At 33.2% G+C, this 6,920-nt stretch overlaps 1 pseudogene; it reads left to right on the forward strand.

Annotated features, from left to right (window-relative positions):
* The window catches only part of LOC124973016 (BCL-6 corepressor-like), a 92,259-nt pseudogene extending 87,635 nt beyond the window's left edge, over positions 1–4,624 (forward strand).
* Positions 4,625–6,920: the final 2,296 nt, after the last annotated feature.

Below are 6,920 nucleotides of genomic sequence, written 5' to 3' on the forward strand. Positions count from 1 at the left end.
TAATGCTGGAAGTTGAGATGTTCAAAAGATAAGATGCTGCCTGGAGATGGTACAATTAAATACTTTTATGATCACCATACCCCATAAGTTTTACTATAGTGTATTGTTAAAATTGTTTTATTTTATTGATTGTTGTGAATCCTTCATTGTACATGTTATAAATCAATTTATCTTAGGGAAAAATATGTATATGTGTATCATATGTGCATAGGTATGTACTATGTATAGATAGATTGATACAGATGTGTCTTTTAATAAAAATATGGAGGATTGCTGTACAGACTAGGGAGTCTACTGTACTCTGATATCTATCCTTTCTTATGGAGGATTAGTAAAATCACTTTAATGATACCAGCAATCTTTGTTATTGCCATTTATCTTAATATGCAGGTCTTTCCCCATTCTGATGAGTCACTGTGCCCTCGTGACTAATCCTTTGTCAAGAGACTGAACTTTTGTGTAGTCAAGGGATTATGCACTGCTGCGTCTTGTCTCTTTTTAATGAATAGACAATCTCCCTGGCTCTGAAGTTATATGAACATTATATGTAGTAAATTTTGATAATAATAGAAAAACAGTATTGTATGAGTTTGTGAGAAAGATATCTTCCTTCTCAAAAATATCATGCAAAAATAGGTAGAAGATGTGAGCAAATCTGAGAAAAAGAAAGGAGATAAATTTTGTTTTCAAAATGCTCTGAGTATAAGAACGGAAGATCAAGAAGGTGTTTTTTTTTTTTTTTTTTCAAAGAAGTGTTTTCAATCATTCCTTTTGTGTTAACTTGTAGCCTTAGGTCTCAACTTTGTAAGCTTGGTGGGAGGTGTCTTCATTCATAATCCAAATTGTGGATAGAACTGAGGGAGTAGGATATTAGCTCTTTCCATCAATCATGAGGGAAATGAAATTGTAGTTATGATGAATCTCATCAAGGTGCAGCTAATGATTTGTATAATCAGTTGGTCTCTGGATATTCTTTTAAAGCTAGGCTAGACTAGAGCCACTGCAAAAGTAGAGTGTTATCCTCATTTAAAAGGAGAATGTCTGTGAATGATTGGCTATGCTGGGAAAGAGCAGAAGGCTCCACCTAAGTTCCTATTACAATCATAGACTGTTGTTTTCAGTCTTTGTATTTTTTTCAGGATGACAATTGTTGAGAGCACTTTTAATCTTATGAGGCATTTGAACCATAATACTTTTGTCTTATAGGCCGTGAAATTGATTATTGCTTTCTGATGTTCTTAAGAAATTGAAATTGCATCCTGTGTCTTCAATTGCAATTTTCCAAATATGGAAATTGTAACATTTAAAGAAGCAGAGTTTCATAGGCAGGTTTCTACTAGTCTCTTGTTTGCTTGCTCCAAAGACTTGGAAACATTCAATCCAGAAGGCCAGGAATTATTATATTTGGTTGAATTCACAAATGAACTTCAGATTTTTCTGGGTTCTTCTGTGGAATTATTAAGTCCCTTTCATGAGAACTTGGACAAGGGTCACTGCTGAGCAAAACCAGACTCATTGGTACAGTGTATTGCTGTGTTAATACTTGTGTTTACTGGTCAAAATATAATTATTTCTGTATTGAAGGGATGTTATTGTATATAAAATAAACCTGTTTTTTATACAACTGGAGTTGAAAACTTAAATATTTTACTGTGAAATTAGTTGCCATGACATTAAAAAGTTTATGAAATCTGCTTTGAAATACATTGTTCTTATCTGCATGATATATTCCCTTTCTTTTTCTTTTTCAAAAGCAAAAAGTAAAAGATTTAATTCATTGATAATTTTATATGAAAATATCCTGATGAAAAAATTCTAATTTTCAATTTTATGAGTAATTTCAAAATTGAGAATTATTTGATAAAACAAATTTGTTAAAGCCCTTGGAGTATTAAATCTGTGTCTTGTATGCAAAGAATCTTCTTTAGCCCAGTATATGCTAGTGAAAGTAAGATATATTATAGCTATATCTAAACACAATTAATGGTTTGAACTGTATCTTATTTAAAACTTAGAAAACTAGATTTCATTCATCAAACTGGAATATTTTAAAAATACAACTAAGCTACTTTTTCAGTCTACTATAAAATATTGAATTGTATCATACTATTTTGATCCTCTTTAAAATTTTTGAGTAGTGTTTACATATTTTTTTTAAATTTCTGTAATCGAATTCTCTGCCTTTTTCAGTGTTATAAAACTTTTTTTAACAGTGTTATAAAACTTTTTCTAAAAATATAATAAAACTGGGAAGACAATGGTTGAACTATTTTTTGTACTGTTTTTCTGAAATCTTGTTACTTATTTTAAGTGTTTAACAAATTCTTATAGATAAACTTTATTTCAGTGTGTGTAGTACGTATAAGTAAAAAGGACATTTCTGCGGAATTTTACTGAGAATATGAGTTGAAATTCTATCCTAAATCATAGTTTTTTCTGTGTGTGTATACATATATGCCGAATACATGCATATACATTCCCTTGCTGTTTACATAAGTATATATTTTTACTGAGGTATAATCCACCTATGAAATTCACAAGTGGTTTTTAATACATCAGTCTTGTGCAAATATTCCTATTATCAAATTCCAGATAATCTTATTATCCCAAGTAGAAAACTCTTTTTATTAGTTGTCTTTCCATCATTCCTGGGGACACTTCTGTGTTTTTGTATATGAGTTTGCATACTCAAAACATTTCATGTAAATAAAATGTGAAAATATTTAACATTTCATGACTGACTGATTTCACTTAGCAAAATATTTTCAGTTTCATGCATTTTGTAACCTTTCTCTCAGGAGACACTTTTGCTTTTTTCCCCTTTTGTCTCTTACAAATAGTGCTGCTATGATCAGTTGCTTAGAGTCTTTATGATGACATAACTTGAAACTACCTTAAATTATGTGCGTACAAGTGAAATTCCTGGGTCTTATACAGTGTCTTCTTTTTAGATTTCCATGGAAATGCCAGATATTTTCAAAGTGGATGTATAGCCAAAGTTTGATCCTTGTCCCCAGTGCCAATTAATGCCAATTTAATAATGAGGACACAATTTTGAGAAAAAGGAAAACATTATTTTATTGCTTTGCTAGCAAAGGAGCAGCACAAGGGACTCCTGTCCCGGAGGCTGTGTTTCTTCCCCTCAGGAGGAACGGGAATTTTAAAGGAACTATTCAAAGGCTACATTTCAAGTTTGCCCTCACAGGGGGTCCCAGGGTGCCCAAAAGTGTATTAACATTCACTTGAATGTCAGTTTGGGAGATACTTGATGGATCCTCTGGCAGACATCTCTTTCCTGCGAAGCAGATAAAATGCTAATCTTGTTCTTTCCCACCTGTTTAGGGAATGGGAGAGGAAGAAGAGGAAAAGGAAAACATGTCTCTTTTAAAAATAAGCATCAGAGCTGTATTTAAAAGGTGAAGTGAACCACTATTACAGGTACATCATTTTACATTCACAGCAGTAGTATAAGAGAGTTTCAAATGTATCTTTACTTGTAGCTAACTTTTGGTTATGTACTAGTATTTTTGTTTTGTTTTGATTTGCATATCTATGATGAATAAGTGATGACAATTTTTATTTTATTTATTTATCTATTTATTTATTTGCTTGTGATTTTTGATAAACTTTTGGGTACAGTCTATTTTGTTTGATTTTTATAGACATTCTAATTTTCCTTCTTTTAAAAGCATTTAATCCCCTTGTACTTTACAATCCAAACCATGTCTCTTATAGACAGTATACTGAGTGAATTTCATTCCACTAAAATGTTTCCATTTCTTTGGACAATTTAATTCATTTACATTTAATGTAAATACTGTTAAAGTATGATTTGTGTCTGCATTTTGTTTTCTGGTTACACCTCTTTTTTCTTTTTCTGCATTTTATCGTCTTTTATATGAGATTGCTTTTTGAGTGTACTACTATGCTTTGATTGTGATTTTAATGATTTTCTTTAGGGTTCATGTGTGGGAAGTTTGATTACATTGTATTAGTGTTAATGGATGGTATAGCCATTAAATGTTGAGACATAAATATGAGATCATCATGTTATGCGGTTAAAGCCAGAATTGAGGACAGGCAGTTAGGGTAGAATAGAGAATCAGGTTGAATCGAAAAAATGGAGGCCATGTGAATCTGGGATGTTGGAGACCACCCCTGGGAGAATGGAATGTCAGTGTCTCTAGAGCCCTTTGATTACCAAAAGTCTCTGCCTATACTACCATTCCCAAAAGGTTTCAGGCAGGGAATTGCTAATTAATGCCCCCTGGGCTTTTACCTGTCTGAATCACTCAGTTTGGTCCTTCCCCATTGCCCATCTGCTTCTCACCTTTTTGCCATCTTACTAGCATCTCCTTAGCCTAGTCATGTAGGCAGGAAGGAGAGAGAAAAGAAGAAAGAGAAAAGGAGAACAAAGGAAATGTTAATCTATAAAAAGTACAGGGTCCTCTCCCTCCTTGGGATACCAGAAAACTAGCTATGCACCACTTCTCTCTGCTGGGAGAAGTCTGTTACTACTGTTAAATAAAACCTGCTTTATATATTTGCCAAGGTGTGCTTCTCTAATGTTCAAACTTCAGTATTTGAGGAAGCAGAACTCATCACCAATAACTGGTGGTATTAAGGTGATATACCTGTGAAAATTATCATTATAGTTTTTCTCATAGAAATTACGTCATGATCTGAGTTCTTGTCTTGCCAGGTGATCTCTTTGGGTATCTTCATCATAGTTGAACTAATATGGGGTTCATTCCATTGAAACTCCAGTACTAAACAATAAACTTATTCTCTTCATAAAGTATTTAACCTCATTATAGTAAAAGAAATGGTACTTCTTTAAATGTTTTGTCTCCCTATAATATATATAAATATATATGTAAATATTTATAGTTTTCTTAATATTGGATATAATAACTTGATTACAAGTAATATTTTATGACAATGAAATATAGCTATATCAAATTAATTTCAATAATATTCACAATTTTTGATCCATTGACTTCCTGATCCTGTGTTATTAGTAACACGCTTTTTTTCTTTTTAAATACTTCAAACAACATATTAGGTTCATTTTGACAAAATCAAACATGCATGTAATTTGACTTCCTTGATTTCAGTCCTTAAGAACCCTTCTTTTCAATCTCTCCTCTCTTCCTTTATTTTTCTTTCTGTACTCTGTCTTAATTTTACTGATTTTTTTTTTGTTTTTGATTGGTGATTTACAAATGAACATGAAGGTGGAATTCACCTGTATGTTTATACATGCATATTGGGAAATTTATTTTATAATTTTCTCCAATTTATTTTCCCTCCTCCTTCCCTCTCAATCTACTACTCCTCTGATCTCTACATGTTTTTTTCCCCCTTATTTTGTTCAAGCTACTACATATAACGGAGACATGTGATCCTTGATATTCTGAATCCAGATTATTTCACTTAGTATGATGTTATTCATTTCTATCTATTTAACAGGAAATGTCATTTATTATTCTTTGTGATGACTCCATTGTATATACATATACTACAATTTCTTGATCTGTTCATTTATTTTTGCATACCTGGACTTGTTTCCGTTACTTGTCTATTGTAAATTGTGCTACTAAAACATTGATGTGTGTATTCTAGTATAATATTCTCATATTGATTCTTTGGGATATAGTGGAAAGTGGAATTGCTAGGTTACATGATTGTTCCATTTCCAGTTTTTTGAGGAATCTCTCTACAATGCTATCAAGAGTGATTATACTAGTTTGTAGTCTCACCTACAATCTATGAGTATACTTTTTCTCCTCGCCATTTATTATTGTTTGTATACTTCATAATTTTCATTCTAACTGGAGTGAGAGTAAATCTAAACGTAATTTTGATTTGCACTTCCCCGACTGCTTAACACGTTTAACTTTTTTGAAGTTATTTGTTGGCCATTTGTGTTGCTTCATTTGAAAAAGTCCATTCAGTTCCTTTGCCCAATTATTATTTTTTGCTTTCTTTGTTAATCTTTTGAATTCTTAATATATCTGTCTTGGTCAGCATTCTTTGCAAGAACAGAATCAACAGGAAATATGATTATAAAAGGGGATTTATTAGATTGGCTTACATGACCAGAAACTGGATAGTTCAATATGGGTCATCTGCTGCTAAAGAGATGGAAGAACCAGCAGCTGTCAGTCCGAGATGCAGATGCTCCAGCAAAGAAAGATCAACAATGCTACCCTAATCTGAGACCAAGACCTCTGGAAGCTATCTGGAGTCCTCTTTGGAAGAGTGAAGAAATGAGAGTCAGATATCCTCAGACAATCAAAACAGTGATCAAGAACCCATTGAAGAAAAGGCAAGTTTGCATCTGCATCTGCATCTACTTCCTTGTTTTCCAGCTTTTATTCCATCCAATTGGGCAGTGCTGTTCACACTTAAGGAGGGTTTCCACTTTAGTTCCTATCCCACATGCCAATCATTCCAACACATGTCCTCATCAACACACCAGAAGCCTCTTAATCATTGGTATATCTTAATCCCATCAAGTTGACAAATCAAATTAACCATTAAAATATCATATTTGAAGTTTATGGAAAATAGTTCCCAAGAAATTTTCTCTGTTTGCAGCTCTTCCCCCACCCATTTTGTCTGGGATAGAAATGAAACTTTTGTCATTAAAAGCCTAGGCTTCAGTCAAAAGGAAGGCAGGAAGGGAAACATGGAGAACACCAAAGAAATCTCATCTGACTGGCACCTGACCCACCTACACAGTGAGTCAGTTGACCCAATCGTATAAGTCCCTGGAAATTTCCTATTCATCCTCCTGTCCATCAATGGATCAGCTGACCCAATACAACGAACTCCAGGAATTATCCTGGGGTCCTACCCTAAATGAATCCTGTAAAGCTGAGACCCTTGCTTTAGCTCATCTGTATTTTCCACCC

This window comes from Sciurus carolinensis, chromosome Y (genome assembly GCF_902686445.1).
Source record: "Sciurus carolinensis chromosome Y, mSciCar1.2, whole genome shotgun sequence".
In the NCBI taxonomy this organism is placed as follows: Eukaryota; Metazoa; Chordata; class Mammalia; order Rodentia; family Sciuridae; genus Sciurus; species Sciurus carolinensis.